The 20,450-nt window shown below is 37.3% G+C and overlaps 1 protein-coding gene across 3 annotated transcripts in view; it reads left to right on the top strand.

Annotated features, from left to right (window-relative positions):
- The window catches only part of MAPK10 (mitogen-activated protein kinase 10), a 357,025-nt gene that overhangs the window by 320,441 nt on the left and 16,134 nt on the right, over window positions 1-20,450 (top strand). The gene's annotated exons all lie outside the window — the stretch shown is intronic.

Below are 20,450 nucleotides of genomic sequence, written 5' to 3' on the forward strand. Positions count from 1 at the left end.
GTTTGTTTCTTTGTCCATTATCTAAGAAGGTGGTTATGTTGTGCATTGCAACTAAAAGGTGAGACGAACAAATGAACAACAAAAACACAAAAAAATTAACCAAATATCTTGTTTGAGAGTCATGCTTAGAGTTGGTGATGCTATCAATATTAGCAAGTAAACTAAGAAGTTTGACAGTCTAGGAGACAAAGGAAAATAATCAGAAAGTATAATTATTAATGATGCTGAAAATGAATATGAGTGGTGATGTGAACACAGCTTTAAATGTTGTAGTATGTTTATGCTGACATTTTAAAGTCTCTAAATGAAAACTATAGACATGAAGTCAGAATATCATCACAACTCTACATAGACCACAAGTCTGGAAGTTGAAGAGTTGCAAAAAGAACCAGAAAAAGGATAGGCAGAAACTATTCTTGGGTGCTAAATCATGATAACCTTCAGATTCAGGGAAAAGGCTGAATCTCAACATTTTCTTCCCAAGTGTAGATCCATGGCTTAGGCCCTAGGGCATTCGTTATATGTGAGGAGAACGTAGAATAGATGAGACAGAATATTGAAAAGGTTACACTCCCTTTTAACAAGTATATTAAAAGTTTATGGTCTTTCCCAGAGTATGTGCTATAATAAAATTATTATGTCCCTTTCTAATGGCAGGGCGATTATAAGAGTGATAAAAACCACTGCCATAACTTGCTGCAGGTTTCATATGAGACTCAGAGGATTGTTTGTAGAATAATGGCCCACAATATCTTGTGAAAGAGAATAGAATGTATTGATTGTAAAAAAAAATATATATGTTTAGTCGACAACCAAAAGATGCTCCCCGCAGTTTCTAATTCCAGGGAGAATCTGATTTCTATCTTTAGGTGCGTTTTGAGAGCTGAATTCCTCTTATGTTCCTCTGTAAAAAGTGAGAGATAATTGGCTAATTAGCTAATTAGCTAAGCCTCAAGCACTTTTTCTGAAAATTTCTTACCTAAGATGTGTGTTGTTTTGGACTAAGTTAGCGTTAAGAACTTTTGGTGACTTTCTTTCATGATATATATGCCAGAATGCTGTTTTCATAGTACAGCAATCTGTTACTACTTTTTTACCTGAGCTAGGCCTGCTCATGCTTCTTGCACCATTCCTGTTTAATCATGAACAATAGTTTATTCCTAGCCAGAATTCTTACATGCATAGTCACAGGTAGATTTTCTTAAGTAATGAATAGCTCCCCCAAGAATGGAAGGCTAAGCTTAAATCCAAGCAAAAAACTTGGCTTGCAATTATTAATTTAAAATATGGCCTTACGTAATCTAGCTTTCCCAAAGCAAAGGGCTGTGGACAGACAATGGGAGAGGACCAAGAATTATAGACTGTGGAGACCAAGGTCATGGCACTGGGAGACAGTAGAGCACAATGGAAATCTCTGTGGGTCAACAATTAGAGGACATGGACTCAAGCTCTCATCATACCTTGGACAGGTCCACCACATTCATTCACTTAAACTTTTGTTAAGCTTCAAGTGTATGCTGCCATTGAGGATTCACTAATTCTAATAATAAAAAGACGTAGTTCCTGTTATTTAATAGTTTGTAGTAGAGTTGATAGATAAGTAAATAAGATATTATAACCATAGTACTAGTGCCATAGAAACACAAAGGAATAAGGTATAACTCATTCTATAGCAAACATAGGAGGTTTTCAGGAGGAAGAAAAGTCTCAGATGGGACCAAAAGGATAGGCAAGAGTTAGCCAAGTGAAATGGAGGTGGAAGAGTAGAATCTGGTAGACAAAAGAAGTAGCCTGGTCAATGGCCAGGAGAGAAGACGAATCAGGACACACCTGGGGAACTATGAGTTAATTCATTGTGAGCAGAGAAGGGAGTGGTGAGAAATGCAGCTGGAAATGGAAGCAGGGCCCTGATCAGGAAACACCCTTTAAGTCATCCCAGAGGGTGTGCAAACTGCAGGCTTGGGGGAACGGCTGTAGGGATTTTAATCAGGGTGTAACATAATGGGATTCATGTTTTAGGTAGATCATTCTTTCTACTGATGAAGTGATGATACAGTTGAAAGATTATTTAGGAAGCTAGCGAAGTAGTTGAGATAAAAGACGACAAAATGGACTTCAATGACAATGGAGATGAAGAAAGAATGACATTCAGAGATGGTGGCATAATTGTATCACTAATCTTTACCCATGAAATGTCCTGTCTAATAATATTTTAAAGGAAAAAAATATGTGAAAGTACCCAATTAACTTTGAAAACATAGGATGTTATTAAAGAGGGTTTTCCTAAAGCTTATGGAGGTAATTGAACTATTGTAAACCAAACAGTTTTAGTCTATATGACATAAGAAAAATGGAAATGTTATCAGTTCCTATCATGTTAACACAAAAGCTCAGTTGGACTTGTTTTCTTTTAAAATTACTCCTTAGAGTAATTACTTAATGAAAAGGCAAACTCTGTTTTAAGAAAATCCACCATGAGATGTATTTATTAAATACATTAAAAAGTATTATTTAATAATGTACATAATACATTAAAAAGTAGGAGCATTGGTAATACATTAAAAAGGAGCAATGGTAATGTCTTATATTAGAATATAGTTCTTTATGATTGTGTTTGTTTCTCAACCTTTTTTGTTCCCCAACATACTTGAGAGACAGTCATCAACTCATTAACATCATAAACTTATCAATCTATATTAAAGCAATGATTCCTGATGTGGGGTATGGCAGATTCTTGTGGGCATGTTAATTACTTGGAAATAAATCCTCACTCTCAGGTGATTCTGTTCCCCATCTCCCTCTCCTCAGAGTACCCTTTCCCCACCACACATACCTTAGAACTTACTGCTCTTGGCGCAACTGGAAGATAAAGAATTTGTCTCATTCGTTACCTCATCTATGTTAACTATGGGTTCCTAGAACACAGTGGGTTCTCAGAAATATTAGAAGAATTAATACAATGTTTCAATAATTCTCACACTGACTACTTTATTAACCTTTCAACCCATGCTCCTTTTATTCATTGCCCCAGCCAAAAGAACCCCTATCACTACCTCCAGGAGTTAGTACGTTTTAAATAATTTTAAAATGATTTTACACAGACCCACAATTAAAGCCCTACATTCTCAACTGATACTCATTTCATTATGTCACAGTATCCTTTACAAAGTCCACTTTTCTTCATAAAGGTGGTATTAATAATTTATGTATTTAGAAAATTTAGAATTAAAATGAATTTACAATAATAATATTTGCCACTTTCTTTCTGATAAACATCTCATATGTAAATGTGGTACACAAATGCTTTCTTGTATAATGTGGCAAATGTATTGAATCCATGTAGGTAGAAGGGACAGTTTTTACTAGATTAGCAGAAGTCTTTATGCTTGATTGAAAGACTTCATTGGCCGGGTACGGTGGCTCACACCTGTAATCCCAGCACTTTGGGAAGCTGAAGTGAGTGGATCACCTGAGGTCAGAAGTTCGAGACCAGCCTGGCCAACATGGTGAAACCCCGTCCCTATTAAAAATACAAAAATTAGCTGGATGTGGTGGCTGTCATCCCAGCTACTTGGGAGGCTGAGGCACCAGAATCACTTGAACCAGGGGAGTGGAAGTTGCAGTGAGTGGAGATCAGGCCACTGCACTCCAGCCTGGGCAACAGAGTGAGACTTGGTCTCAAAAAAAGAAAAAAAAAGAAAGACTTCATTAACCTAGAAACTTTATGTCATGTTCTAAACTTTTTCACAGAGATTAGTGGTAGGAAGGAGAAAAATAAAGATTTGTAACAAAAAGTATGTATATTTTAAAAGTCATAAACACTTTGGAATTGAAAAAAATTATTAAATTTCAACCTAAAATATAATATTATCCCTCTAACATTAGTGAAGTATACTCAGATCAATTTTCCTTAATAATGTTTCTAATTCTGTAGCTATGTTTCTTCGTTCACTGTGGATTTGTATCCTGGGGCTATTCATTGATGCTAACTGGAAGAGTGTGGTTTTCTGTGGTTAATGTCTCCAGGATGACTCCTTATTGATTCGTGTTACTGATGTAGAAGGGCTGAAGATCCTTTTTCCCTTGTTCATTTGCTTTTATTTTGTGACTGTAGGGCAGAAGTGCAAATGACATGTGGCTTTAATAGACTAACTCAGCAATATCTGTGTTCAATGTGTTTATTTTTCACCTAGAACTATTTTCTAGTTCATTTTGAGCTCATATTTGTCCTACGGAATATCCTTGGGGCTAATGTGATCTTTTGCCTATGAAAAGAAAGGCTTGCAACAAAAGCTGTTGCTTCTCAGAATTTTAAGTTAACTCATTTTCTTTAGAACCTTCCATATGCCATTATCATATTATGCATTATGCTGCAATGATTCATTTTTATGTCTATCTTCCACAACTCTGCTGCTGTAAAGTTCCTTGTGAGCAGAAATTCAGTTGTATCTACCGAGTGCAGAGAAAACAGTGAGAGTAGTGGCAGGTGCATAGTGTATGGTCAGTAAATGCCATTTGAATTGAACTCAACTGTACTGTGCTGTGCACTTCTCCAGTGTTTATAAAACCCTTTCTGATATCCAATCTTACTTAAGCCTCAAAAAACTCTAGAAAATGATGACTATCGTCAACAACCCTTAACTGAACTTACCTTCTAAATATCCCCTGACTCAGACCGCTTCTCATCCCTTCATCTACGCAAACATCATTTCTACCCTGGACCATGTAATAATCTGGGACTTATCTCTCAGCACCATTCTTGCCCCTTGTGGTCCATTCTGCAGAATGCCTAGAATTTTCCTTTTAAAATGTGAAACAGGTAACGTTCATATAATTCCTCAGCTAACACCTTCCAATGGCTTCTTATCATATTTATAATAAAACTCAAAGTACTTATCATGGCTTGCAAGGCCCTACCACAATGTTTCAAATTTTATCATAACCCATAGTAACAAGGGTGTTTTATGTTGCAACCCAGCATGCATGTACAAGTGCACATGTGTGCACGCACACACATACATACAAAAGAAAAACCATACACTGATATTTTCTATCTCACTTTACTCTTCTTGGTTACATTAAATGGTGCTGGTGATGACCCACCAATTTGTTTTCATGACTGCAGTTTGGAAAACATTGCTCTACTTAGTCTGACTTCTGCCTACTTTTCTGATGTCACCTTTAGGCTTCCCTTTTCCACTCTGCTCCAGTATATGGCATCCTTGCAGTTTCCTTACCACACTGAGCAAGCTTCCCATTTAGGGTCTTTGTATTGTATTTCCTCCTACCGGGTACATTCTTCCTCCAGGTATTCACACTGCTGCCTCCTTTCCTTCATTCAAATCTCTGCTCAGATGTTACCTTCTCAAAGAAACCTCTTATGACTATCCTATCTAGAATAGTACTCTTTGGCCTCCCCCTTGCCCGTCATGCAGCACACATTCGTGGGTAACCTGGCAGTAAAGCATAAGTAGACAACCTGCTTCTGGGTTGGGGTTTCATACGCAGCAGAGCGGCTCCCTTGCTGTGTTCTATTGAAAGTCAGTCCTCGACACAAGGGTTTGTAAAAGTAATACTAACAATAATTTTAAAAGTAAAACAAAAACAAAAAAAGAAGTTAAAAAAACTAAAAAGAAAAGAAAAAAATAGAATAGTATACTCTGTTACACTCTAGCCTCTTAATCTTTTTTTTCTATGTGTTACTGTTTGACATTATATATCTCTTTTTATTATCTGTCTCATCAAGTAGAATTTAAGATGCATAAAGAGAGAGACAGTGACTCTTTGGGGCACTGCTCTATCCCAACGACCTAGAACACTGTCCAGCCCTTAGTAGTCATATAATCAATATTTGCTGAATGAATGTATCTGTGTTTAGAATTGAAGACACTGAAGCTCAGGATGTTAATGAATGTTAAACACATTGCCCATGATTGTGTGGCTAATATGTGCATATCAAAAGTTGGAATCTACTTTTTAAAAAATTATTTGAATAATGTCAGACATGTCATAATTTATTTCATCTCTTTACCTGATCAATTTTTCCAAGTTAATATATAGTAGATTTTTGAATGCAGTAATTGTTCTTCATCAATGTTTCATACTTGTTGAATGTCTACTATGTACTATATACTGTGCTAGACTGGTGAACAAAGACACAATCTTCGTCTTCAATTCTTTGTCCCATAGTCTAGTGAGAAGATAAATAAGTAAATGTTGATACATATTCCAAATTTTAAGCTTATTGTACATTGGAAACACATACAAATAACTCAGTAATGTGGGTAAGAGAAGGCTGCTTGGAGTGATTAATATCCAAACAGGAACATGAAGGGCCAAAAAAGGAATTATCCAAGTGAAGAAAGACAAGCAGAAGAAAGGGTATATGCAAAAATCCCAGCATCAAGAGAGAGTGGAGAGAATTGCAAAGCTTTCTGGGTGACTTAATGGAGAAGGGTGAGAAATTAATTTGGGTTGGTAAGCAGGGACCAGATAAGGAAGGAGTTCCCAAGTATTGTCATGGACCACGGACACTATCCTAGGGTGAAGGGAAGCCATTCACTAGAAAGTGGGACAATAGCATTAGCAGATTTGAAGTTTCGAAGGGCCACCCTGTCTGCAGTGTGGGACTGGAGTTGAGAAAAGGGAACCAGAAGGCAGGGGGATAGATCTGTAGTAATCTAAATTACTATAGACGTGAGCAGAATATTCAAGAGATGTTTAGAAGCTAGTAATTGACATGAATTGTAAATAATTAAATTTGGAATTTAAGGGAGGTGGAATTCAAAGATGACTAATAGCATAGAGTAGTGGGTTAATAAGTAAGTGTTAAATGAATGAATGAAGAAAGAAAGATTTATGACCAGGGCACTGGGTGATTGGTGGTGCAATTACTGAGCCTTTTCAGTTAAAGAACCATAGAAAGTTGTAATTTCCAAGAAGCAGGAAAGAGAAATTTCATTTTCAAGACATGATTGCACTTTTTGATGGTGCAGAGCTAATAAATTAGTGACCTACCATCTGAGAAAACTACAGAATAGAATGAAAAATAGAGAAAACTGAATTCAACTTCTTTGCCAAACCACTGGAGCATTATGTAATTAAGCTTTCTAATTATACTCAGTTCACATCATAATAAAAATTCACATTACTAGCTTTCGAAGGTTCCTCTGGTCACCTAGTGCTATGATGTCTCTAAGCAACATTAATGCTTTCCATATATAACACGTTATAATTCCACGCTTTGTGCATTGCAAGTACTTAAGAGAGTTTTGTTGAATTACCTGGTATGATAACATTTGAAAGTAGGTCTCTCTTGAATAAAGCAGTAGGTGAAAATCTTTCATTGCAAACTAAGTGACTTGCCCAAGGTCACTCATCTTACTAGTGCCATAGTCAATGGTGCTTCAAGTTCAGTGCTCTTCCCATTGTTCCTTTCGGATAACCTGTGGCGCATTATGAGGCTCAGAGATTCTTCCTGCCCACTTTAGTCTACAAACCGCATTTGATTATGAGACACAAATCTTGTGTCCACTTTGATTACAATTCACAAATTTCTTTGTCCTGTTCTTTAAAACCATAGCATAGTATATTTCTCTGGAAATCATTGTATTCTACCAAGAACTAGATGTCATTAAAGACTGAGAGAAAATCACCTACTTTCTCTAGAATGTTTTCTTTTGCATCTATACAAATGAAACATAATTAGGCAAATGACAAGACTTGCTTTTCTACTGTAAAGCAGTTAGAGCAGAGAGGTCTTAATCTTTGCTGCACATTAGAATCGTTTGGGATGTTTTAAAAGTGTCCTGACACCAACGCCTCGCCCCAGAACAATTAAATCAGAATCTCTGAGGTGGGGTCTAGGCAGCAGTATTTTTAAAACTCCCAGATGATTTCAATGTTCAGCCATAGTTGAACCATAGACTAGCGCAATTTGGTGAAAATGATGAACACACACACACACACATACACACACACACACAAAGCACCTCTTACTTAATGTTTTCATTTTTTCTTGCCACAAGGTGGCAGCATCACAACATATTGCACATTCTCGCTCCTCTGAGTGGACATGGAAATTTGTATTTAGAATCTTGATTAATAGCATTTCGAGAGCCCCGTCAGCTAGAGATAAACATTGCCTTTTTCCCTGCTGTTCTCTGTTGCTTTGTTTGCCTAATAAAACGTTAAAATATATTTCAATAGGTTGAAGTAGTAGGAACTATAAGCCTTGGGTGGAAAAATGCAAAGAACACAGACTGTGCATTCAGTTAGATTTGGTTTTAAATATGGCTACTAACTCATAGATTTTTAAATCTTTGTATGCCTCAGTTGCATACTTGGAATAGGAGGTTTGTCACAAAGACTAAATGAGATAATATATGAAAATCCACTTGCTATGAGTGGTAGTAGAATGATGAAGACGTTGAGGAGAAAAAATGATAATCCTGTGATAGAGTCATTTACAGAAGATCCAGGAAAACCCAGAATACCGTACTCTTTTATTTATATAGCCTTTATTTTCTTCATGGGGGTCTCTTCCTTGTCTGTGTGGGTCCTATGTTTCAGTTTTCAGTGGCAATTACTTCTTACAAATAAACATGTTCTAGTCTCTTTCATTTCAACGAACAAAGAATCAAAACCCACCTTTATTTTTAACTACACTTCTACCTTTAACAATGAAAGTATGTCTTCCAGCTTTATAGCCAAGTCTCTGTAAAACATTAGTCCTTGTATACCCGCAATTACTCCAGTTCACTTTTCAAACATTGGCAGTGCTTTCTCTAAATTCACCAGTGGCCTCTTAGGTGCCAAGTCCAAAAAAAAAAATGGGTATCTCATATGTTTGCTCATTTGAATAAGCTTGACAGTACCCTCCTTCCTGCACCCCTGCATGTTAATTTCTGTGGTGGCAGCACACCTATTCTCCTGCAGCCTCCATTGCTCAATGTGAGTTGTTCTCTCTTCCCTTAGAATTGTGCATCCCAGAAATTTTTTCTTTATAGCCTAATTTCTTTTGTCTCTGGGAGTCTTATCTTCTACCACAGCCTTAATTGTAATTATCATAAATGTCTCAAATCTACACATTGTCTCAGAGTTGGCCTGAGTTCCAGAGGTATAAATCTAATGGTCACTGGAATTGAAATTGGCATTTTGAAATCAACATATTAAATATTAAACTGGCCATACCTCCTCTCCATACCAAATCTATGCCTTCTCCTTCTCCTTCCAATTCATGACACTACTTTCTATCCAGGTTTTCATCTGGATAATGAGATACCTTGGAATCTTTCTTTCTATTCCCTCAGCCCCCTTCACATCCAAGGTGACTGGAAAATTTAAACAATTTGCATTCAAGGTAAGTATTGATAGGCAAGGACTTAATACTGTCATTTAGCTCATTGTTTTCTGTTTGTTTTGTAGGTTCTTTGTTCCTTTCTTCCTCTCTTACTGTCTTTTTTTTTGGATAAAATGGTTTCCTCTTTGACTCCTTACTTTGTATCTTTTGCGTCTCTACCATAAATTTTTACTTTGTGGTTACCATGAGGATTACAAAAACATCTTACATTTATAACAAGCTACTTTAAGCTGATAATAACTTTTTGCTTGCATTTAAAACAAAACTATACTTTTACTCCACCATTTCTCCCACATTTAAAATTTTTGATGTCACAATTAACATATTTTTATGTTGTGTATCCCTTAACACATTTTTTTTTTTTTTCATTTTACTTTAAGTTCTGGGATACATATGCAAAACGTGCAGGTTTGTTACATAGGTAAACATGTGCCATGGTGGTTTGCTGCACCTGTCAACCCAGCTTCTAGGTTTTAGGCCCCGCATGCATTAGGTATTGGTCCAAATGCTCTCCCTCCCCTTGCCCCCAACCTTCTGACAGACCCTGGTGTAGGATGTTCCCCTTCCTGTGTCCATGTGTTCTCATTGTTCAACTCTCACTTATGAGTGAGAACATGCGGTATTTGATTTTCTGTTTGTGTGCTAGTTGTTAGTTTGCTGAGGATGATGGCTTCCAGCTTCATCCATATCCCTGCAAAGGACATGAACTCATTCTTTTTTATTGCTGAATAGTATTCCATGGTGCATATGTGCCACATTTTCTTTATCCAATCTATTACTGATGAGCATGTGGGTTGGTTGCAAGTCTTTGCTATTGTGAACAGTACTGCAATAAACATACATGTGCATGTGTCTTTTATAATAGAATGATTTATAATCCTTTGGATATATACCCAGTACTGGGATTGCCGGTTCAAATGCTATTTCTGGTTCCAGATCTTTGAGGAATCACTACACTGTCTTCCACAATGGTTGAACTAATTTACACTCCTGGCAACAGTGTAAAAGCATTCGTATTTCTCCACAGCCTCGCCAGCATCTGTTGTTTCCTGACTTTTTAATAATCGCCATTCTGACTGGCACGAGATGGTATCTCATTGTGGTTTTGACCTGCACTTCTCTAATGACCAGTGATGATGAGCTTTTTTTCATATGTTTGTTGGCTGCATAAATGTCTTCTTTTGAGAAGTGTCTGTTCATGTCCTTCGCCCCCTTTTGATGGGGTTGTTTGTTTTTTTCTTGCAAATTTAAGTTCCTGGTAGATTCTGGATATTAGACCTTCGTCAAATGAATAGATTGCAAAAAATTTCTCCCTTTCTGTAAGATGTCTGTTCACTCAGATGATAGTTTCTTTTGCTGTGCAGAGGTTCTTTAGTTTAATTAGATCCCATTTGTTAATTTTTCTTTTGTTGCAAGTACTTTTGGTGTTTTAGTCATGAAGTCTTTGCCCATGCCTGTGTCCTGAATGGTATTGCCTAGGTTTTCTTCTGGGGTTTTTATGGTTTGGGGTCTTACATTTAAGTCTTTAATCTCTCTTGAGTTAATTTTTGTATAAGGTGTAATGAAGGGGTCCAGTTTCAGTTTTCTGTATATGGTTGGCCAGTTTTTCCAGCATCATTTATTAAATAGGGATTGTTTCCCCATTGCTTGTTTTTGTCAGGTTTGTCGAAGATCAGATGGTTGTAGATGCCTTAACACATTATTGTAGCTATTATTATTCTTAATAGTTTTTTTCTTTTTCACCTTCATGGTAAAGATATAGGAGAATTACATACCACCATTACAGTATTAGGGTGTTCTGAGTTTGATTGTGTACTTACCTTTATAAGTGAGTTTTACACTTTCACACGTTTGTGTGTCACTAATTAGAATGCTTTTCTTTTAGCCTGAGGAACTCTCTTAAGCGTTTCTTGTGACACAGGTCTGGTGGTGATGAACTCCCTCAACTTTTATTTCGGAAAGACCTTATCTCTCCTTTTCTGAAGGACAACTTTGTGGAGTACAGTATTCCTGATTGATAGTTTTTTTAATTTTAGCATTTTGCTTATATTGTCCCATACACTCCTGGCCTGTAAGGTTTCTGCTGAAAAATCTGCTAGCTTGATAGGAACACTCCCTTAAATGTTATTTGCTTCTTTTCTCTTGATGCCTTCAGGATCCTTTCTTTGTCTTTGATTTTTGTTGATTTCATTATGGTATGTCTTGGTGTAATCTCTTTTGAATTGAATCTGATTAGAGACGTTTAACTTTCCTCTACCTGAATATATCTTTCCAGAGATTTGAAAAAACTTCTGCTACTATTTCCTGAAACATGCTTCCTACCCCTTTGTCTGTCTCTTCTTGAACTCAAAAATGTGCTCTTTTGATGCTCTCCCATAAATCACTTAAACTTTCTCTGTTTGTTTTCATTTTTTCTCTTCTGACCACATATTTTTAAATAACCGGTCTTCAAGCCTACAAGTTCTTTCTTCTTCTTGATCAATCCTACTATTGCATTTTTCTTTTCATTCATTATATTCAGCAATAGGATTTCTGTTTGTCTTTGAAAAATAATTTCAATCTCTCTGTTAAATTTGTTTTATTTATTGTTTTCTTGATTTTATTAGATTGTTTCCCTGTAATATTTTTGAAGCTTGTTGAGCTTCCTTAACAATTATTTTGAATTTTTTGTCTCTTAGTTTACATATTTCCATTTCTCTTGAGTCAGCCACTGGGAGATTTTTGTATTTTTTTGGTGGTTTATGTCACCTCAGTTTTTCATGTTTCTTATTTTCTTACATTGATAATCCGTGCATCTGAAGAAATCAGGGCTTATTCCAGTCTTTGCAGACTGGCTTTGTCTGGGAAAACTCTTTATCAGTCAGCCTTTCCATAGATCCTGTGCATGCCATTTGGTGTGGTCTAAGGGTAGGCCTGCTGTTGGAATCCTCAGGCAGGTTGGCTGGGTGTCTGGGTGCCTGGGTCAGCAAGTGGGTGGGTCTATAGGGTTGAGCCTAAGTCTATATCCACAAGTGTGGACCTATTGATTGAGTCCACATGGATGGGCCAGAAGTCTGGGTACACAAGGGCAGACCTAATGCCTATATCTGCAAGTATTTGCCTACATCTGCAGAGGTTGGCCTTATCTTTGGGTCCACAGGGGCCTACTTGGATCTGGGATGGACTTTGAGTCTGAGTCTGCAGGAAATAGTCAGTTACTGGGATGGATCTGATGTCCAGGATTATACGGGACAGCCTAGGGCTGGAGAAGTTCCAGAGGCTGGGCTGCTAAGGTAGACCTGACAGTAGAGTGGTCCAGAGACCAAGTCTGCTGTATAGACCTTGAATCTAGGGCTACAAGCTCCTGATCAGTGCTGGGAAAGGTGTGGAAGCTCAGTTCACAGTTACTAGCTTGGTGTCTAGGGCTGTGAGGGCCTCTTTAGTGCTGGGTTTTACTGTGGCAGGCCCAGTGTTGGGGTCCAAGACAAAGTCTGATGCTCACTTCCTTCTCCTTCCATCATGTGGAGGGAATCTGTCTCCATGTTGTGCTATCTGGTGTTGGGGGAAGAGTGAAGCAGGTAATGTGAAACTGTCCTTCCTCTCTCTGCAATGCATCTTTTCTTATTTCTGTGCTATATCCAGGTGCTGAAATCTCTCATCTGGTTTCCTTCACTTTTGTGAAGGTATTTTTGTGTGTGGATAGTTGTTCAAATTGATGTTTCTGTGGGAGAGGGAGCACTGGAGAGCCTTATTTTATCATCTTGCTGACATCTCCTCAACTCATACTTTTAAAAGGCATTTATTTCATCTGTAGTAGTATATTATTTAATTTCTGTTTCAGAACACAGACATAGTTCCTGAAACTTGCTGAAGCAATTTTAAATAATCAACTGATAGTACATCACAAAAGGCAATATATCTACTTTTAGAAGGCAATGAAGTTTTTGGTAATTGGAAACCAGGTCATTGCTTAATGCATAGTAAGATCACATTACTGAGAAATCATAGGAATTAATTATATCTAATCAATTCTCTTGACAATTGTGCACATTGCAATAATATTTTCATTATTTTGGCTGATTGTTGGTAAGACTGTTTGTGTAACAAATACTGAGCTCCATTTTGGGGTAATGAACTGCTGTTGGTCCTACAGAGAATATAAGGTTTTAGAGAAAAATTGAACATGCTAAACTGTGCCATTAGCCAAATAAAACCATGAAAGTAAGTATCATTTAATGCTACACAGACTCATTTTACCAAAATTTTTATTTTCTAATTAAAAGGTGAAAATTTAAGAAGTCTTAGTCATCAAAATAAGAAAAAAAAAATTAGAAAGCTTACTCTATATGTGTAGATTCAAGGAAATATGAAATCAAAATGTTGCATATTTCCTCAATGGATTTCCTGTTCTATCTAATTTTGTACTTATACCTTTCTTGCTTAAAGCCTTTTAATAAACCATGCATCTTTTGACAATCGTCAAACTGCCAAGCTTAATAAGAAAAAACAAAGCATATTTCAATAAGATACAATATCATGCACTTTGATCCAGATGTTGAATTAATGGTGAATGCACACACTGAGAGACAGTGCTATTTAAAGCTTTCGTTGACATTTTAAACAAGGCAGCAGAGCACAGGGAGATCCTTAATTAGGACAAAGCAGACAAACACCAACAACTTGATGATTGTCATATGGTTCAGAACATGAGTGGTAGGGAAAAGTGTCAGTTCAGGGCTCAAAGATGAATCAAAGGAACAACTTTGTACGACTTAGATTTCTCATATCTGCTTTTTATCTCTTTAGAGATTCATGTGTTTAGAGGTCTTTGATGTTCATGATACTTTGACAAAAAGTGTTTAAGAATACAAGTGTTGATTGCTTGTATGATAGTTGCCAGCTCTAGCTGTATGTGTAGACTGACAGAAAATTGGAACAGAAATCAGTGTGTGACAGGCTCAAATTTGTCTTTAATGAATATCTTTTACAGGTGTCAAATTATCCAGTTTAATGTTTCTGTTTCTTCAACCCATAGGTATCCCATTATTCTGTCTTTTCCCATAAGAGACCATAAATGTATTCATCTGTCACTAATTAACTCTGTGATTCTGGGCAAATCACTTATGCTTTCTCAGTTTCTATATTCTCATTTGAAAATTGAATAAGGATGGCATTAGATAATCTCTGAACTTTCTTTTACCACCAATATCCTATAATGCAGTTGAAAAAAGAATTATCTCAAAGATTAGTAAAAAATAAAATCACACATTTTACTCATGAATATTACTTGTATATATGGGATAAAATGAATGAAGTCACAAGAAAGAGCAACTTTTTTTCTTTCTTTTTTTTTTTTTTTTTTTTTTTTTGAGATGGAGTCACCCAGGCTGGAGTACAGTGCTGTGATCTTGGCTCACTGCAAGCTCCGCCTCCCGGGTTAATGCCATTCTCCTGCCTCAATCTCCCAAGTAGCTGGGAATACAGGTGCCCACCACAGCACCCAGCTAATTTTTTATACTTGTAGTAGAGACGGGGTTTCACCGTGTTAGCCAGGATGGTCTCGATCTGACTTCGTGATCTGCTTACCTTGGCTTCCCAAAGTGCTGGGATTACAGGCAGAAAGAGCAACTTTTACCTTCAAAAGATCAATTAGGAATTGAACAGGTAGTTGTTAAAGATATTTCTTTAGTAAAAAGTCATGTCCAACAGCAAGAACTCCATAGAATGCCTGCAGAATCCATAGTTTTCAACTATAGATTTATTATGTAGAATTCTACTCTTGTCTGTACTGTCTGCCAACAGCCAAATTTTGTAGCTGAATTTTACGTTCCTAAAAATAGAGAAAATGGAAGGAAATGCTGACGTGCTGTCTCAGAGAAGCAAAAGGTACAGCTGCAATTGTCGAAACCTCAGTGTTAGAAAAACATTGCAATTCAGTTGTTTTCTGTGTCCTCAAATTACTGTATACCTTAGATCTCTAATATGTCATGTCACAACATTGCTATGTAGAGTGTCCACATATTTATCCTCCAAACCACAACACTTAAAGGAGAGAAGGGGGTAAGGGCTACTAATAATTACAAGGACAATAAGCATAAAGTGGAACTATTTTGTACAAACTGGGAAATATGGTCACCCTATTGGCTTATGTTTCTATTTCTTGTTTTACAAAGATGTTCACTTTAAATATTGTTTTGTTAGCCTTTATTTTAGATTCAACAGTATTGACACTTGCTCTGGATTACTCTAAATTTGTTTTTAATAAAACTTTCATCATTAATTAGCTATATGACTTCATGATATATTTTTTTAAATTTCTTTGAATCTTAGTTTCCTGACTCTGAGGATTATTAGGGTATATATAAGGACAGCTTAAGATATGGTGGTTTCTCAGGAAAAAAAAGTGGTTTCCTTTAACTAGATAGAGAACAGTGTTTTTATTTTATTAAGTTCTCAAAGAGACTTGGGAGAGTAGATCTGAGATCATTATACTTTTTCTAGTGTCACAATTGTTCTATAGTTTCTTTCCTTTTAGTTATATTGGTGTTGAAAATCTTTTTCTACATTTTTTTTCAATTGTTTAGGTGATGTCTCATATTAATGTTCTCCACCGAAGGTCTATCTGGATCTTTCTGGGCGTGATAGCAATTTAAAGTTTGGAAAGCTTTCAAAGGGTTCAGAGGCTTGCTTTCTATCATGCATTGCTGGTGCCCTGAGAGTCAAAATCTTTATGTGCTTCATTTGCAAGAAACAACCAATTACTTACTTTTTGTGAAATTCTACTCGCTTGACTTCTATAACATTGCAATATTCTCATTTTTCATGTATTTCTCTAGCTGTTCTCTTTTTCCTTAGTGAACTTATCTTTCTTTGTCCAATCTTTAAACCTTGATTTGACCATTTACTCTCTATATCCACATATCTTCCCTGGGTGACCTCATCCACTGTCATAGTTTCAACAAACATCTCTTGCTGGTAGTCTCAAATCTATACATCTCTGTCCAACAGCATTCCTCTGAACTTCAGATTATATACTTAACTTTCAAATTAACATCTCTTCTCACATAATGCTTAGGCTCACCTCTCTACCAATCTTATTTCCACTTTTCCATTCTCGATTTCTTTACATGGCTTCACCAACACGATCATCTTCCCGGATACTCACCTTAGAAACTGGGGACTCATATTCTTCTCTCCCATCACATGCGTTCAATAAAAAACCAAATTCTACCAAGTTTATTTATTAATATTTATTAATTATACCTGAATCTGTATTTTTCATTCACCCTAATTTTGTTTTTTGTTTTTTTTTTTTTTACCACAGTCAGAACTTTTAATATTTTTTATAGATCATGCAACGGCTCCCTACCTCTTCTCCCTGCTTACAGTTGCATCTTTCTTCAATCCAGCTGTAAATTTGACCGGGCCGTTCTTTTACGCTCTTCAGTGATTTATCTTCTTCTTTCTTCCATATCATGATACCCTGGATCTTTTTTTTCTTTTTTCTTGAGACAGAGTCTCTCTGTGTCACCCAGGCTGTAGTGTAGTGGCACAATCTCGGCTCACTGCAAACTTCACCTCCCGGGTTCAAGTGATTCTCCTGCCTCAGCCTCCTGAGTAGCTGGGATTGCAGGTGCCTGCCACCATGCCCAGCTAATTTTTGTATCTTTAGTAGAGGTGAGGTTTCACCATGTTGGCCAGGTTGGTCTCGAACTCCTGACTTCAAATAATCCACCCACCTCGGCCTCCCAAAGTGCTGGGATTACAGGCATGAGCCACAGTGCCTGGCCCCCTGGATCATCCTTGATTCACCCTTTGTCTGACCCTTCTGCTTCTCCAGGTACAGCTCTTATATCTTGTCACTTCTCGCCACATGTTTTATTTTACTGTGACAAAATTCCTTCTTGTTTTCTTGGCATGCATGTACACACAGAGAAGCACATGCACCACCACCACCACCAGCACGCTTATTCTGTTTTCTAAATCCTGTGACTTGGCTTATAATGTGCTCTTGGCATAGAGTCACCTTTTGTCCTCCTTCTTTTATCTTGACAACCTCCCACACATCTTTCGCTCACTGAATAAGCATCACTTACTCCAGGAAATAAAATCCAGGCTTTGTTAGGACTTCTCCACTCTGTTCCCTTAGACCATATACATGTTTCTGTCATTTATCATGTTGTATGCTAACGATCTGTTTTGCATCAGTCTTACCTCAGTAAATTGTGAACTCCTTGTGCTCAGCAATCACATTATTCAGTTTTGAAATTTCAGTTTTTTATGTAGTCTGCCATGTGTTAGGTGTCCAAGACCTTTACGGAATGAATACATTTAATAAAGAAATAAATAAATTCTAGTATTTATTAATTCACAGTGACCATGTACTTGTTTGTGTTTCTTCCTCATTTAATTGAAACAATTTGGACATGTTTCATCAGTATAAAATTCACATAATTGACCACCAATATAAATTCATATAAAATTAACCATCAATAGAAATATGTCTAATCCATTTTAAGTTATTGTTTATGCAATCCATATACATTTGTGTTTCAATTTCTGCAGTAATTTCAACCAAGGAAGTAAAGTTCAAATCTCCCAAAATATTAGGAAAGATGTTTACAGTCTTTTGAAAAAATATTCAAAGGGTGAAAGTCACAGGCCCTGATAACTCTCCATATACTATCCTTAACTTCCTCTTATCCTTCATTTCTCACATCTCAAATTATTCTTATCTGCTAAACTCTCCTAAAATACTCTCTCAACAGACATCTCCGGGGCATTTTTCTTTATCCCCACTCCTCATTTATTTTTTATTTAGACTGTCACTTAGCAAGAAAATAATTCCTATTAAATAAGGTGGGGAAAGAGCATAAGCGAGTGCTCAAATACCAACTTCTCTTTAGCAGAAGGAGGCAGGGAATGTTTCGGACTGTCTCATCCCGATGGTTGCTGCCAAGCACTTACATGTGTGTGTGTTGTAACATTGCTCTCTTTGGATTATTGGTCAATTATTCTTTTATATTGTCACATAGAAGACACCTGTATGTGCATGTGCCCTTTCATTGGAGGTGACATTTGCATTTCCTGTTTGAAAAACAAACAAACAAACAAAAATCTGAATATGTAGTAAATTTGCAGAGGCTGTCGAACAAATACTATAAATTCAAGTGTGTTTAAAGCAGCCATCTTGGTTTGTTGAAAGGAAAAATCTTGAACTCAGCACTTTGCTTTCTCTCTTGCAGTTGGTTTGTGATTAGCGTCTGTGTACGTTGTGCTTTTTATATCAGCAACAGCTGTACTGTGAGGCTCCTAGGGAAACCCCCTCAAAATAGCTTTGTTGCAAAAAGAAAATGGCATTTATGAACTTTGGCGGGAACTGTACTCTTGAGCCATGTTCAATTTTAAAACTTGAATGGAAAAATCCACTGCATGGAGAAGCCAGCCAGGCAGGATCATGAGCTGGATCTATTGTTAGAAGAAGAAGGAGGTGCCAACAGCTCAGAGGGCTCTGGGGGCTCTGAGAGCTTATGTACACTGAGTCCTGCAGGGGTCCTGGACAAGGCCACTTGGATGGGGGCCTAACCACAGCATTACACATGCTCAGGAAGAGGCAAAGGCGGAAATTTACCACTTGGCAAAGCGTCTTCACAAAACCAGACTTGGCTTTGTCGTAGCTTCCTTAGGTAATGGTTTCACAATTTTTCAAAAATAACTTCATTTTACTCATTCACTCACTAAGTCAGAATGTTTCTATTATTTGAGAGTTCTTGATAGAGGTGGAAGGTTCTACCTCAGTCAGGTCCTGAGAGCAGTGCCTAACTATCCCAGTCCTGTCACCTATATACAGTCAGTGTGTTGTGTTCTTACTATTGTCTGGGGTGGTGTGAGAGTCTCATTTTGCTTAGTTGTCAGTGCTGACAGCTGCTGAGAGCTGCTCAGCCAGCCTCTTCTGAATTGCAGTAGGTGAGGTTTACAGCCTTCTGCCCCAGTAACAGTCAAAGGTGCTAAAACAATGTCTGGCTCCGTGAGTAGTTATTTCTCAATACCTCAGTATTATGCTAAGTTACTTCACCACAGTTGTGCCAAGTCTTCTATTTTCATAGCCAGATACTTTGCAGGATTTGAGGCCCCAGCATGCCAGGGCTAGAGTGAATATTTGTGTCTGTCATGATTCAAGCTACCAGAGATTTTGCATGAATTAGAGAAGGGTCACTTTAGCCAGAGGGTGCTACTCATGAGCCAAAAAGCTCTCACAGAAGCCAGAAGCTGTCTCTGAAAATCTTGTCCAGCGCTTTCCTTACTATAATAGCCATTTTCGAAAGGTCTGTGTCCTAAAGGGCTTGCATCACTCTTATTGAGTGACTCTTTTAGTTTTTCACAAATACTATTGCTTTTGGAGTATTGGACGGGGCAGCAAAAACTTGATAGCTCTTCTTTGCGCTCAGTCTGGTGCCAACCGGTGTAGCCCCTAGCCTCGTCTTTCTCTACCCCATGGTGATTTAGTTTTCTAAGAGTCTTTTTATTTTTTTTCTTTCCATGTCGCTTGGCCTGAATTGGAGCTACCCTAGCCACCATGATAGATCTCCTAAAGTCTAAATATCAGGAAGAAGAGGTCAGAGAATTTATTTGAGATTCTATTTCCTGGTAGGCACATAGGTTTGTGAACATCCCTCCTTTTCCACATTTGAACTCCACATGGAAAGAGAAATGCTGGCTCTGTAAGTCAGACTGAAGGCCCTATGGCATCATTTCTACTAGAGAGGACTAACCAAGGGCCATTCAGGGATTCAAGGTGACCCACCTCTACAGTCAACTGGCAGTTTCTTCAGGTTAAAATAAACAAAAAGCTTAATATCGTTTAAGTATAGGGCACATAGCAATATACACAGGTACTCTATGGTATTTCATGAAAAATAAAAAGGTTGATTTGGTCTCAATTATTTTTTGTATTGAGGACTAGTACTATGGTCTGTTGAGAAATATTATAAAGTTTTCTTTAGGGAAGGTCTAAAAATAGAACACAATCTTACTAGCCTAGAAGGATTTTAGCATGGTTCTCTTCTAAGGCAAGTGAATGAAGGAGAATGAAGCTTCTGGGCCATTGTCA

Source organism: Piliocolobus tephrosceles, chromosome 3, assembly GCF_002776525.5.
Source record: "Piliocolobus tephrosceles isolate RC106 chromosome 3, ASM277652v3, whole genome shotgun sequence".
Lineage (NCBI taxonomy): Eukaryota > Metazoa > Chordata > Mammalia > Primates > Cercopithecidae > Piliocolobus > Piliocolobus tephrosceles.